Source organism: Penaeus vannamei, chromosome 4 (genome assembly GCF_042767895.1).
Source record: "Penaeus vannamei isolate JL-2024 chromosome 4, ASM4276789v1, whole genome shotgun sequence".
In the NCBI taxonomy this organism is placed as follows: domain Eukaryota; kingdom Metazoa; phylum Arthropoda; class Malacostraca; order Decapoda; family Penaeidae; genus Penaeus; species Penaeus vannamei.
Window position 1 is genome coordinate 31,249,221 of NC_091552.1, and position 15,000 is coordinate 31,264,220.

General features: G+C 38.6%; 4 non-coding genes across 4 annotated transcripts; 2 read left to right on the top strand and 2 right to left on the bottom strand.

Annotated features, from left to right (window-relative positions):
• Nucleotides 1-9,658: 9,658 nt before the first annotated feature.
• TRNAK-UUU (transfer RNA lysine (anticodon UUU)) lies at nt 9,659-9,731 on the bottom strand. The gene has a single exon. It is a non-coding gene; the product is annotated as a tRNA-Lys (tRNA).
• A 649-nt stretch (nt 9,732-10,380) lies between these two features.
• Nucleotides 10,381-10,453, top strand: TRNAK-UUU (transfer RNA lysine (anticodon UUU)). Its single transcript has one exon. It is a non-coding gene; the product is annotated as a tRNA-Lys (tRNA).
• Nucleotides 10,454-13,168: 2,715 nt separating this feature from the next.
• On the bottom strand, nt 13,169-13,241 carry TRNAK-UUU (transfer RNA lysine (anticodon UUU)). Its single transcript has one exon. It is a non-coding gene; the product is annotated as a tRNA-Lys (tRNA).
• Nucleotides 13,242-14,793: 1,552 nt separating this feature from the next.
• TRNAK-UUU (transfer RNA lysine (anticodon UUU)) lies at nt 14,794-14,866 on the top strand. The gene has a single exon. It is a non-coding gene; the product is annotated as a tRNA-Lys (tRNA).
• The last annotated feature ends 134 nt before the right edge of the window (nt 14,867-15,000 follow it).

Sequence of the window (15,000 nt, forward strand, 5' to 3'; positions counted from 1 at the left end):
GACACATGATTACTACACCAGCTTTACGGTGTCAGTAAGAGGAAAGAACATCAAACCTGATCTATTTTTAGACTCTGATACTTTTCCTGACAATGTTAAAGTGTTCCTAAACAAAAACAAGTACAAGCGCGATCAGAATGTTTGACCAGGCAACGCCGTCAGCGTTACCAATGACTAGATCGCAAAAAGTCATACAAATAGAGCATATAAACGCTCAGTCTCTCCTCGGGCATTTTGAAGAAATTAAAATGCTTGTTGAGGAGAGAAACATAGACATATTATGCATAAGTGAAACATGGCTCCACCAGGAAATGGTCAGTAATTTCATAAATATTCCAAATTTTAAAGTTTACAGATGTGATGCAGGGCGAGGAGGAGGAGTATGTATATATGTACGGGATACCCTGAAGTCAAACAGGATATCTACTACAGTAGTAAACAATACTGCCGTAGAAGATGTCTGGGTTACCGTACAAAGCAACATGCTTCCTTCCTTCATTATTGGCACTGTCTATAGGCACCCCCATGCTACCTCGGAATCTTTTGAATACATTGAAAAGGTTTTTAGAGAAATATCCTTAAAAAAGAAACCGCTTTCCATCTTAGGTGACCTAAATGACGATTTAACAAAATCTAATGCTAAATTAGCGAAGGTAATTAAGAAAAATAAATTAGAACAAATAATAGATAAACCTACTCGAATTACAGAAAACACCTCTTCTCTATTAGATTTAATAATAACTAACAGACCAGATCTCATTCTCCATTCCGATGTCACCCCGTGCCACGTTGCTGATCATGAACTTATCACGATGACGATAAATATAAAGAAAACAAAGAGACCACCAGTAATAAAAACTTTTCGCGATTTCAAACACTATGACCCTCAGTCTTTCCGCGAACTTATCCTGTCTAAAGAAATGAATCTATTAAATATTCCATCGACAGATAATGTAAACAAACAAGTAACTATTCTCACGGAATTTATCAATATCAGCACCGATGCGCTGGCTCCCTACGTAACACGAATCGTCAGACGTCCCCCTGCTCCATGGATAAATGACGACATCAAGAGAGCCATTTGCGATAGAAATGAAGCCCACCAAGCTCTTAAATTTAACAGACATGAAGCTGCCTTTCAATTAGATTATAAAGTAAAAAAGAAAAATGTCAAAACGTTAATTCAATCTGCTAAAAGAAATTATTTCAGAAATAAATTTACCGAGTATAAGAACAACTCTGATAAAACATGGAAAACTGTTAAAACACTAGTGCCTCAAAACAAACTCACTAGTGATTGTGCAGTGCCTACACAAAACACAGAACATTTTAATCACTTCTTTTCAAAAATTGGAAAACTAACTTATGAACAAACAACTGCTTCTACATTACAACGAAACACAGATAGGGCAATGTTTACAACTAATTTTTTCAGACCACAACCAGTGGACGTAGAAACAATAATCTTAGTAATAAAACACCTTCGCGAAACAAATGCTGTAGGAGCAGACGGTATTGCTTTGCGCTTTATCAGAGATAGTCTACCCGCAATTGCACATTATTTGACGGTCATTATTAACACCTCTCTGGTCACTGGTGTCTTTCCGTCGCTTTGGAAACATGGTATAGTAACACCAATTTTCAAGTCGGGGGATATAGACGATGTGAATAATTATCGCCCTATCACTATACTCCCTATATTATCTAAAGTTCTTGAAAAAATTGTTGCAAATCAATTAACGAGTTTCCTGGAGGCCAATAACTTATTATCTAAAACGCAACATGGTTTCAGAAATAAGTTATCTACTGAAACAGCTTTACTACAAATTACTGATGAGATCTATAATAACATAGACAATAATCAAGTAAATTTGCTCACATTATGCGACCTTTCTAAGGCTTTTGATAGTGTTAACCATGAAATTCTCCTCAACAAATTAGTAATTCATAAAATTGATACCTTTTGGTTTAAAAGTTATTTAGATGCAAGGACCCAATCGGTAAGAATCAAAGATTGTATGTCATCAAAACAAGAAGTACCTTTTGGTGTTCCACAAGGATCCATTTTAGGTCCGATCCTATTCACAATTTTCATAAATGATTTATCAACAATAGCTCATAACTGCCTTCTGGTACAGTACGCCGATGATTCACAGTTTCTTCATAGTGACTCTGTAAACAACTTGAATACATTAATAAGAAACACTCAACATACCCTTACACAAGCAAAATTATATTTTTACACTAATGGCCTTAAACTAAATCCACATAAAACTCAATGTATATTTATAGGTAGCCGGCAGAATATAGCTAAAATTCCCAATGACACGACCATAGAATTTGAAGGCTGCTCTATCAAGCCGAACACTTCAGTGAATAATCTGGGAGTACACTTAGACAAATACATGACATTTGAACAACACGTTGACAAGATACACAGGAAAGTAATGGGCACCCTAGTATATCTTAATCACATAAAAAATCAAATCACTACTGAAACTAAAATCATGGTTGTGCAAACTCTAGTTCTAAGCATTATTAACTACTGTTCAAATATTTGGGGTTCGACTAACAAAACCCAAATGCAAAAAGTACAAAAATTACAAAACTTTGCTGCAAGAGTTGCATTAGGTAATATCAGTAAACTTGATCACATTAGCCCACATATCCAAAAATTAAATTGGTTAAATGTCCAACCTAAATGCAGTTATGATACATGTGTATTCATCTACAAGCTCATTCATGGGAATTATCCGCAATGGTTAATGCCCTTGCAAACTGTAGGGACCACATCAGGTGTCGTGACACGCCAAGTAAACTCTCTTTATGTTAAGAGATCGAGGAGTGATACAGGGGCACGACAAATGGAAATACGTGGACCCAAGCTATGGAACATGTTACCAGATAATATAAGAGTCATTAATAGCTTTTGTAATTTCAAAACGAAATTAAAAGAACACTTATTAAATAATCAACTGTAGATATGAATGTATTTATGTAAAGAATAACCATTGTAATTAATGGAATAAAATGTTTTGACTTTGACTTTTGACTATATCTATCTCTCTCTCTCTCTCTCTCTCTCTCTCTCTCTCTCTCTATATATATATATATATATATATATATATATATATATATATATATATATATATATATATATATATATATATATATATGTATATATATATAAATAGATATAGATATAGATATAGATATAGATATATATATGTATATACATATATATATACATATATATATTTATATATATATATACATATATATATATATATATATCAATGTATATATATATATATATATATATATATATATATATATATATATATATATATTTGTGTGTGTATGTGTGTGTGTGTGACAAGGTACACATGGAGAGGCTGAAAGGCGAAGGGATCTCGGGAAAGATGCGTATGTATATTGTATTACTGAAGCTTCCCTCAATACAGCTGGAGTGCGGGGAAATGTCCTCTCACACTCCCTGGCGCGCATTTCAAATCTGGACAAACGTGGATTTTTTTTTTTTTTTTTTTCCTTCCTGTCGTCAGAAAGTAGTGTATATATAATGGATTCTTTGGCGATTATTTCACTTTGGCATTTGGTTGACAGATTTTTTGTTTTTTTCTGATTCGATTTTGTTATTATTATCATTATTTTCATCATCATTATTATTATTATTATTATTATTATTATTATTATTATTATTATTATTATTACTATTATCATTATTAGTAGTATTAGTATTAGTATTATCGTTATTATCATCATTATTATTATCATTACCATTATCATCATTATTATTATCATTATTGTTATCATTATTATTATCGTTATTTTTATTATCATTATTATTATTATTGTTGCTGTTATTGTTGTTATCATTATCATTATTATTATACCTTTTGCTCTAGTGCAGTTAATCATACTAGTGGTGTTTTCTCTCTCATTCTTGTTTTTTATTTTCATTGCATCTTTATTTGTATTTGTATTTCAATTTATCTTTCTCCTTCTCACTTTCTCTTTCCTTTTCCTTTTCTTTCTCTTTCTTTTCCTTTCTCTTTCTCTTTCTCTCTCTTTTCCTTTCTCTTTTTCTTTCTCTCTCTTTTCCTTTCTCTTTCTCTTTCTTTTCTTTCTCTCTCTTTTCCTTTCTCTTTCTTTTCTTTCTCTATCAACTTCTATGTCTTTCTCTTTCTTTTTTCGTTTTCTGTTTAGATCCTCTTTCTCATTCTCATTCTCTTTCTCTTTTCTCTTTCTCTTCCGTTTCCTTTCTCCTTTCTTCTTTCCATCCTCCTCTTCTTTTTTCCTAGAGGACAAGAATAACATTATTCCTAACATTTCACACATTTCAATCAATGTTCAAAATTGTTCACATATTTCAAATTTCAACCGAGACTCGATCCCCCGACCTTTTGTGTGTGTGCGTGTTTTAGTTTGCATACATCTTTATTATTATCATTGTTATTACTGTTATTATCATCAATAGTGTTATTATCACTATCATTATTATCATTCTTATCATAATCAATAATAATTATTGTTATTACTATCATTACTATTATTGTTACTATTATTATTATTATTATTATTATCATTATTATTATCATTATCATTATTATCATTATTATCATTATCATTACTATTCTATTTTGTGGTTTTCATTTTCTTTTCCTTTCTTTAGGGGTATACTAAATATCTGGATAGGCTGAACTACCTAAAAAAATGTTTGCAGAAGAAAGAGCGATTGGTATGAAAATTGGCACTGAGAATTCCTGAATGATGGTGTAGCCGACCCCCGCAACCTGCAGCGCAGCATACTTCCCCCAGGTTGGGTCCAGGTCCACAGCCTGTCCTCTCGCCCTCACCATCAGCAGCTTCTCGACGACGCATACCGAGACCTGATTGGTTGACCACGGACACCTCACGGCTCGCCCATTGGACCGCAGGCTCCCCTCGTTCCCGGGTGGCTGGCACAGCTCAGACCCACTTAAGCTCCCGCACCCGGGCCGAGTTCAGCACTCACGATCCTCCAGCCGAGCAAGACACAGCAAGCAGCAACAAGGCCTACCCAGGCCTTAGCCGTCGGGTGAGCCGCCCCGACTCTCCCCGTGGATCTCCAGCACACCACCCATACATATGGGCGCTCACACCCACACACAAAAGCTCCTTAAAGAGTTGATTGACACCAGTCTATGGAGGATTGCCATAATGGCACTGGCACTATCGAACACCAAGACCCTCCCAGATGAGACCCGGATGTCATGACAGCAAGGACTGGCACAACATCACAATAAGAATATATAAAGAATAAATAAATCAACCTTGAAATATGGGCCCCGGGATGAGATACATGCACTGACCTAAGTCTAAGATAACTAAGTATATGATTATCAAGGGTCATTGATAAGCTTCACTGTGATAACTTGGGAGGAACTCTTCTCTGAGATAGCTTATCAACGCCATCTCGCTATCTTCGCAATGATGAGTCCAGTGTAATTTTCGTGTGAGATTTGTTTACGCGATGGTAACATGCTAACGAATATAAGAGTAAATGCAACACTGTTTCGATTTATTTCTTATTGCAATTTATCATAAATTTATCGTTATTTTTTATTTCTTGTTGTATTTTATTATATATCTATAAAAATTTATTTTTTGCATTTTTTTTTCTTTTTGTTTACGTAGGAATCACTGAAGAATACCAGATATTATTGTATTGTGCTTAAGTTTGGAGGATAGGTAAGTCGCAATGAAGGATAGATTATGACTATTGTTTCAGAAGTGTGTGTGTGTGTGTGTGTGTGTGTCGTTAGGTTAAAGATTTATCAACAGATATGCAAGAATACAGATTAATAGATAAACTGATAGCCAAATCAAAATAATAACAATAATGTAGAGATAGAGAAAGAGAAAAAGAAATAAAGGAGAGAGGAGTAGAGCGAAATCCGCTGAAATGTTAAACGGCACCACAAAGCCGTGTTGAAGCCGGGCCATGACAGATAAGAAAAAAATATCATAGTTTTCTTTTCTGTTTCTGAAAAAAGAGTGACTAGCCACTCTCGATGGCATAGATTTTTTTTCGATAATTTTTTTTGTCTATCCGGAAGCGCATCAGTAAATACGAGTTACATTGTAGATTCAGTGACGAATATTTCAGGGTTGGTTTAGGTGGGACTTTGGATTTTTATATTGTTGTTGTTATTCTTCTTGCAATTTCCACCTCTCACCCTCTCTTTTCTCTTTTTTCTCTGTTTATAGTTATATATCGGATTTTTACCCTCTTCATTTCCCTATCTCATTCGCCTTCTTTTTTATTTTCTCTCAGTCATTCCCAAATAAAAAAAAAAGTTTAATGTTTTGCAATGTTTTTTTATAATATTCATTTTCATAAAAGTATAACTAGAAATTGCAAAGTCCGAAAAGGGACTAGAACCTTTCGACTATAAGAATACTTTTATTTGCCAGTTAAGATATCAAGATTTCTTCACGTAAACATTCCTCTAAATATTTTGGTAGGTACTTACTTAACAAAACAAGTCAACAAAACTGTGAACGACTTACAGAACACAATAGACAGGTGAGGGTACTGCAACTTTAATGGTCTTGAATAAAGCAAAACTTCAGCTCGAATATTAAAGGTTCAAGAGCAACACACGAACAGAGGCTGCGATCAAGGTTTTAAGACAAGGCACAATGGACACGGGCGCAGCGAAGCCTCAAGAGTGTCACGCCCGCGAGGCCTTGGACGTGCCTGTAGTCTGGCCCGTCCTCTCCAAGTCGTCCTCGAGGGGCATCTGTCAGCGGTAATGACATGTTAGATGGGCAGACGCATGAGGAGATGGGGAAAGGTGAGTGAAGGCGGAAGCAGAAACACACGCTAGACTCTAAACAGATCCTCTATGAACAAATGACGAGGACTTATGCAGGAAAAGTAGGATGAGCCATTGCTTTATCCGCTTATCCTTGAGCATCTGCACAAACGCGCGAAAGGGCGAAGAGAGTTGGTAGTGAAATGTGATGTTCTTTTTCTTCTTTTGTTCCTCTTTGGACTTTAACCAGATTCTGGATCGTTATCTACAACATAATTTATATGGCAAGATTTGGTTATTTAAATTCTTATAATCTGTTTTTTAAGGTCGGGTATACGTTTTTCAGGTGATTAAAAAAATGGCATTGAAGAAACACTTGGTAATTATAAAACAGGGTGCTAGCAATTATTAATGAAAAGAGCACTTATGATTAACAGCAAGTTTGTCAAAACTGCACAAGGCCCGACCTAATCAATATTCGTAAATACAGACATGCCTAATCTAATCGTGTTCTAAGCTGGGAGCAATAGCGAGGGTTGGCAGCGTATGTTCCTTGCGGCTGGCTTGTTAAAATCGTACGAGGCCCGACCCTATCAACATTCATTGGATCGACATGCATATACAGAGACATAAACACAGAAATAAATGCATATTTGTTTATTTATTAGATATATTTTTATCTATCTATCTATACGGTAGATATACACGTCTACACAAACAGATATGACCTTATGTCTGTGTATATGCATGTCGATACAATGAATGTTGATAGGGTCGGACCTCGCACGATTTTAACAAGCCAGCCGCAAAGGAACATACGCTGCCAACCCTCGCTATTGCTCCCCAGCTGAGAACACGATTAGATTAGGATACAATTTGATCGACAAATTGTAAGAGACGCCCATTACGGGTGCTGATGTATATAAACTTTTTTAAGATAATAATGACTTGTATTGTCTTTCTTCTCTTACTGCTTTCCTAAATTTCTATGTTTATGGAGGTCTCTTTCTTAGCAACTTTTTATTGCCTCAATATCCAAAGTCAAACATCTTTTAATCTATGGTATTCGAGGTTTTATATGAATATATATAAAGCTTATGTTCTTAATTGTCTTGGTTATTCACAGTCTCCTAATGATAAGTGCTGAAATCTGACATTCCCGTCTCTAAACAAATAATGAAAGTACCATATTCTACTACATTTTCGTCTGTTTTGGCAACTCTGTCTTTGCAACTATGTCTTGGCAACTATGTCTTGGCAATACTGTCTTGGCAACTCTGTCTTGGTAAATCTGTCTTGGCAACTCCGTGTTCCCTGGGCAGTGTCTTGTACTGAAAGGAAATCTACCAGAGTCTTGAAAGCTACTGTGAGTATAGCATATATCTTCACTGAGTGTTTACATTCTTAAGTATGCAAATAAAGATCGGGTTTCAGGATAAGATTTTTTAATCTTATTTTACTATCTCAGCACCTTTGTAATAGAGTATGCGATAAGGAACACCTTGCACACTATGAGATAATTCCTTTTTATACTATCCGAACAATTAAACCATCAAAACCATTACTTTTAGTGTTTCCTTACTTTATAACTTCATAGTTTTTTTTTATCTCCATATAGTTAGAAGGATAAAATAAAACACTTAAAACAATATAGAGTGGCCGTGACAAATATGTACACACTCTCTCTGTCTCTGTCTCTCTCTCTCTCTCTCTCTCTCTCTCTCTCTCTCTCTCTCTCTCTCTCTCTCTCTCTCTCTCTCTCTCTCTCTCTCTCTCTCTCTCTCTCTCTCTCTCTTTCCCTTTCCCTTTCCCTTTCTCTTTCTCTTTCTCTTTCCCTTTCCCTTTCCCTCTCCCTCTCCCTCTCCCTCTCCCTCTCCCTCTCCCCCTCTCTCTCTCTTTCTCTGATGTAGCGAAACCCAAACAGACACTGCCTCAAAATACAGAAGCCGCGCTAGTTCCTCCCGTCGCAGAGCGCCCTTGCACAACTGTCGAAAGGGGCGTCGCTAATCAACGTAGGCACTTAGCACTTATTTGCACTGCTTCATTTGCATTTATAGGCAGAAAGCGATAGCGCAATATGACAGAGGTACCGAAAAGCGAGAGCTCAGGTAAAAGTCGCCGTAGTTCTCGAGGAGAGACAGAAGGAGCTGAGTTCGACGAAGGATGTTGTCTCGAAGGCACGGAGGACGGATGGGGGAGGGACGGTGAACGAAGGAGAGAGAGAGAGAGAGAGAGAGCTGACAACCTTGGGGGCGGACGGGGGGTGGAGGGAATCCAGAGGGCTGAGAGCGGCGCCAGAGGCGAAGGGGGGGGGTCCAGTAGGAGGGAGGGTGTTAGGCAAGATAAATGGAACGCATCCCAAGAATGGTAGGAAAAAAGAGAAAGATAGAAGATGGAGAAAGAGAAGCATTTTAAACAGAGCATACAAGTACATACATGCATGTATACGTATAGGGAAGAAGGAAGAAAGATGAATAGATAGGTACGTAGACTGACAAATAGACAGATATGAAGACGTACCGAAGAAGAAATTGACGAGGAAAGCAAATAAAATGGAAAGACAAACACATGAGCAGGAATTAAAGCTTATCAAGGGGATTCCCAATGTAAAGCCTACAGGGACTTCTGCAGGACTGGTAGGAGAAGTCTTCTTTTGATTCACTCACCTATCATTTAGTTTATCCTAATAATAAAGAAAAAAAGATAATGAAATGTGAATGCTGGGTGGACAATAATACTGATAATTTGTTCGGATATTGATTCATAATCATATCACCCTTTTCTTCTTCTCTTTCCCTCTCCCTTTTCCTCCCCTTCTTTTTATTCTCAAAACGTTCCGTCCGAACAGGGACTCGAACCCTGGACCCTTAGGTTAAAAGCCTAATGCTCTACCGACTGAGCCATCCGGGCATCGATAAAATAGTATTATTAATCTTATTAATGGATCATCAAAATGTGTCTACTAAATAAGAGTATACAATAGTGTAAGTATACAATAGATATACTCTAAAACGAGAATAAGGAAAAAATAAATATATACCTGTACACACACACACACACATACACTAAGGACTATATTGTATGACAGACCACGGCTGATACTAATAGTCTTAGGTAAAACTAATAATAGTACTAATAGTCTTAGAAAAAAAACACTGCAGTCTTGGGTTAAAAAAAATGGATACTGGAAAGATATTAAACATTTTAGGGAGGGGATGTGCATGGCTGATGTTTTGATAGATAAATCAATGAATAGCGAAAGGCCAGAGTAAACAGGGTGAGAGGAGGCGCCCTTGTACAGCTTGCCCGCCAGCCTCGCGACCACGGCGTCGTCTGCGTCCACTCGGCACTGCTCCACTTGGGCCACGATCACGTCCACCAGGCCCTGGACGTGTCTGTAGATCTGGTCCGTCCTCTCCAGGAAGACCAAGTCGTCCTCGTGGAGAGACTGATCGAAGCTCAAGGGCGAGGGCGCAGCGGCAGCGAAGAGTAAGCAGTTGCTGGAGCTCACCGCTTGAGTGGCAAGAATAAAAAAGATTAATATCAACGTTCTTTTCAAGCCCGAATGGCTCAGTCGGTAGAGCATTAGGCTTTTAACCTAAGGGTCCAGGGTTCGAGTCCCTGTTCGGGCGGAACGTTTTGATGAGAAAGGAGGGAGATCTTTCTCAGGAGAACGCCCCTCAGAGACGTTATCTCGGTCTTCGTGTCATATCTTGAGGATTTTATTTATCTATTTATATGTTTATAACATTTTTGTAGATGCACGCGGAATGATACGGTCAACACAAAACACTTTAGTGTACATGCATACATATATACATATGCATTCATATATACATATACATACATACATATATATATATATATATATATATATATATATATATATATATATATATATATATATATATATAGTTGACGGAAAGGTTTTCAGACGGAAACGATCATTATCGTCTGACTGGAAAATCGACAATTTGCTCAAATATTGACAAAATTTCAAAAAATTGTCAAAAAATTGACAAGCACCTTAAGCCTGTCCCTTGTTTCAAGATAAAATGGATGTGGTGAGTGAGGTGCGGTGTCCGGTGGACCATGGTACTGGTAAAAAAAAACTGTGTGTGCGTGCGTGTGTGTGTGTGTGTGTGTGTGTGTGTGTGTGTGTGTGTGTGTGTGTGTGTGTGTGTCTGCTTCTTCCTAAGTCATAATTAAATCCTGCTCTGCCTCTTACTCTTTCCTTCCCATCTCCTTCCTTCTTTCTTTTCAAAAAGTTTCGTCTGAACTGGGACTCGAACCTTTAACCCTTAGATCGCATTTTTGACGGGAAACGCAAGCAAAGGTTTCGTTCGGTTTGCTTCGTCTTGCCGAGTTAGTCAAATCAGTACCAACATACAGCTTGTTCTAAAAGTAAATAAACAATCACAATATGTAAAGATTTATTAAACCGTAGTCGGTGACAGGAGTTATCATAGAAGAAACATACCAGGTGCTATTAGTATTTAATAGCGATAAAAGAAATGAGAATTTCAAAAAAGTTATAAATTACTAGAAAAGAAATCGTCAACACTCTACAGGGCAACGGTTTAAATCTGCTATTAGATAGCTCTTCCAAACAGAGTTTAGAATTAAAATAACAAAGGCAAATAAAAACGCTCTTCGAACATCCCAAAGATGGCAGCTAGATTTTATCTTCTAGAGAATAATATAGAAATTAATATAACCTAATTGCTGCTTCTGGTCGGTCATAGATGTCCACAGCTTGGTAGTTTATGATATCATCTATTATCGACAGAGTCAGTAATTTAGTAAGACTTTCATCGAAATCTCTCATTTCTGTCGGCCATATTGGCGGTTTGTTTACAACTGTGACGTCATGAAACTGTAGCAAGCTTCCTCTGGAGGTAGTTTGAAAACGCTTGGTTTGGGTACGAAACCAAGATATCTGACCAAGATGTTCCGTCAAAAACAGGGATGAACAAGGTTTCAATATTTTAATCGAAATCTTGAAATATCTTGCCGTCAAAAGTGCGCCCTTAGTTTAAAAGCCTAATGCTCGACCGACTGAGCCACTCGGGCTTGGAAATAAAGTCATTTTTTAATTTCTTTCATGACACTAAAGCTGTGCACCTGATGGTCGAGGAGCACCAGCTCAAGGGCGAGTCCTTGATGAGAGTTCGGCGAAGGATGTTGTCTCGAAGACACAGCTGACAGCCTTGGGGCGGGCAGGGGGCATAGGGAGCCCAAAGGAATGAAAGGGACATCAGAGGCGAAGGGAGGGACAGCGAGGTTCAGGAGAAGGAGGAGGAAGTGGCGCAGGCGGCGAGGAATGGAAGGAGGGCGACCAGCACCGAGTGGGATTTCCAAGACCGACCTGGAGGCAAAGACCACATTCGTTGAAGCTTCACTGGATGGACAATGATAAGAGTGATAATTGAAAATGCTATGATATTTGATTTGTAGAGGAGTGACGACCTAAAGAATGGGAGAAAAAATGAAGAAAGACAGAAATTACGGGAGAAAGGCTCTTACCCATCACTGCAAGGGAAACGTCGCTCTTAAAGCGGCAAGAAATCTGAGGAGCTTCTCTCGAGGAGGAGCTTGTGATCAAATAAGGTCTCTAGTCCTTTCCTATAGCTTGCACTCACATGGCCACCCGGCCTATAATGTCACAATGAAAAGGATCAATTTTGGCGACACCGTTTCTCGGAAGAACGCCCCGCGGGGACATCATCTCTGGCTTTACTGTCAAATCTTTAGTTTTTATGATTTTCTTTTATATATATATATATATATATATATATATATACATTTTTTTTTTTTTTTTTTTTTTTTTTTTGGGGGGGGGGACGTGTTGATTGATGTGGGCGACGCGACACACCCATACGTGTATATATGTATATATACCTATGCAGAGAGAAAAAAAAGAATGAAAATAGGTCGATAGACAAACAGACAGAATAGACACGTGGAAGAGGTGGAGAGAGAGGGGCAAATAATATGGGAAGACAAACTCAAAAAGAAATTAGAGCTGATCGAAGGGATTCCCAGCGGAAGGACTTTGAGAATTCCTACAGGAATGGGAGCCTTTTGCTTCCTCGTTTCTTCACTCGCTCGTCCTTCCGCGCAAGCAAAGGAGAGAAAGACAAAGCGGAGGAGCCGAGTGAGGCGCGGTGCCGGGGGGATTATGATACTGGTATGAGCTGTGTGTGTGTGTGTGTGTGTGTGTGTGTGTGTGTGTGTGTGTGGGTGGGTGTGTGTGTTTGCTTCCTGCTATGTCATAATTAAATCTCTCTCCTACTCGGACTCTCACTTCTTCCCCTCATCTCCCTCTCTTTCTTATCAAAAAGTTTCGCCCGAACAGGGACTCGAACCCTGGACCCTTAGGTTAAAAGCCTAATGCTCTACCGACTGAGCCATTCGGGCTTGAAGATTATGTTTTTTTTATTAATATTTTGATCGATCATTAGGTGTGCAGCTACTAAATAAACGAAAAACACTTGAAAATTACTATTAGTTGAGTCCTTACCGTGAGGTGTAAATAATGCTGTGAACTTTAAAGGACAAATGATTTTGGCACTCATTTCCCTGGGTGCGACCTTTTATAATGCTCTTTCTCACTCTCTCTCTCTCTCTCTCTCTCTCTCTCTCTCTCTCTCTCTCTCTCTCTCTCTCTCTCTCTCTCTCTCTCTCTCTCTCTCTCTCTCTTTATCAAAGCATCCATCCTACTCATTTATTCATTCCCTCGTTTTCTCTCAGATTTTCCTTCCTCCATCCCATTTATTAGTTCGCTTTCTTTTCTTCTTCGCTAACATTACATTTACTTCTTTCTATCCCTCATTCCTTTATTCAATCGTTCCCTCTCTCTCCATTTTCTGTCATTCTGGATGAATAAACATCATCTGCTTGATCATCTGAATTTTCTGCCTCAAGCCAATGCGGTTCCACTCTAAACATGCTCGGTTTCACCACGACCTTTTCGCACACACACACACACACACACACACACACACACACACACACACACACACACAGCTTCACTTTTGTTTCACTTCGCTCATCGTACGAGAGAGTCCGTCTGAAAAGTGAAGCAGCTCTGGAGAAGTGTCCGTCAATTCCGCATCAGATGCAATTGCAGCTTCCATCAGTCGCTGGCTGTGACGTCATCATGGCTTCCCGCGTTTTTCTAGGATGCACATTTGGGTCTGTGGACGGGACCAGCTTTTTCCCGAGAAAACTGCCTATTAGATTGAAGGCTTTTGTTTATGAACATTACCAAACGAAACTGTACCACATAACAGATTGTGGTAAAGGCAAACGAGTCAAAAACTTTAACTTTCATGTGTCAATTTCGAGCTCTTGTAGAATATATTTATGACAATACTAACTGTTGCGTATGAACCTTTTGTATATGTAAGAAGTAAGACTCCATGATGAGTATGTATAATAACATATGCTCATCTATATACTTCTTAGGTAAAGCTGAACATCGGGAAAAGTGTAAAAAGTTTTAGTAAAAGAATTGTGCATTATTGATAGTTGATAAAAAAACAATGCATAATTTAAGGCTCATGATAAACAGGATGAGAGGAAGCTCGACTACAACACACTCTTGATGTAGCGAAGCCCCAACAGACATTGCCTCAAGGTGCAGAAGCCGCGCTGGTCCCTCCCGTCGGAGGAGGCGCCCTTGTACAGCTTGCCCGCTAACCTCGTGACCACGGCGTCGTCTGCGTCCACTCGGCACTGCTCCACTTGGGCCACGATCACGTCCACCAGGCCCTGGACGTGTCTGTAGATCTGGTCCGTCCTCTCCAGGAAGACCAAGTCGTCCTCGTGGAGAGACTGATCGAAGCTCAAGGGCGAGGGCGTAGCGGCAGCGAAGGGTGAAAAGTTGCTGGTAGAGCTCACTGCTTTAGGGGCAAGAATAAAACGGATTAATATCAACGTTATTTTAATAAAAAAACATAATCTTCAAGCCCGAATGGCTCAGCCGGTAGAGCATTAGGCTTTTAACCTAAGGGTCTAGGGTTCGAGTCCCTGTTCGGGCGGAACGTTTTTATGAGAACGAAGGAGGGAGATGGAGAAGAAGGAGTTAGAGGCAGAAGAAGAGAAGGGAGAGAGGAGGAAAATAGTGACTAATCATGTCTTGCGAGAAGTCTACACATGCCCAAACACACACACA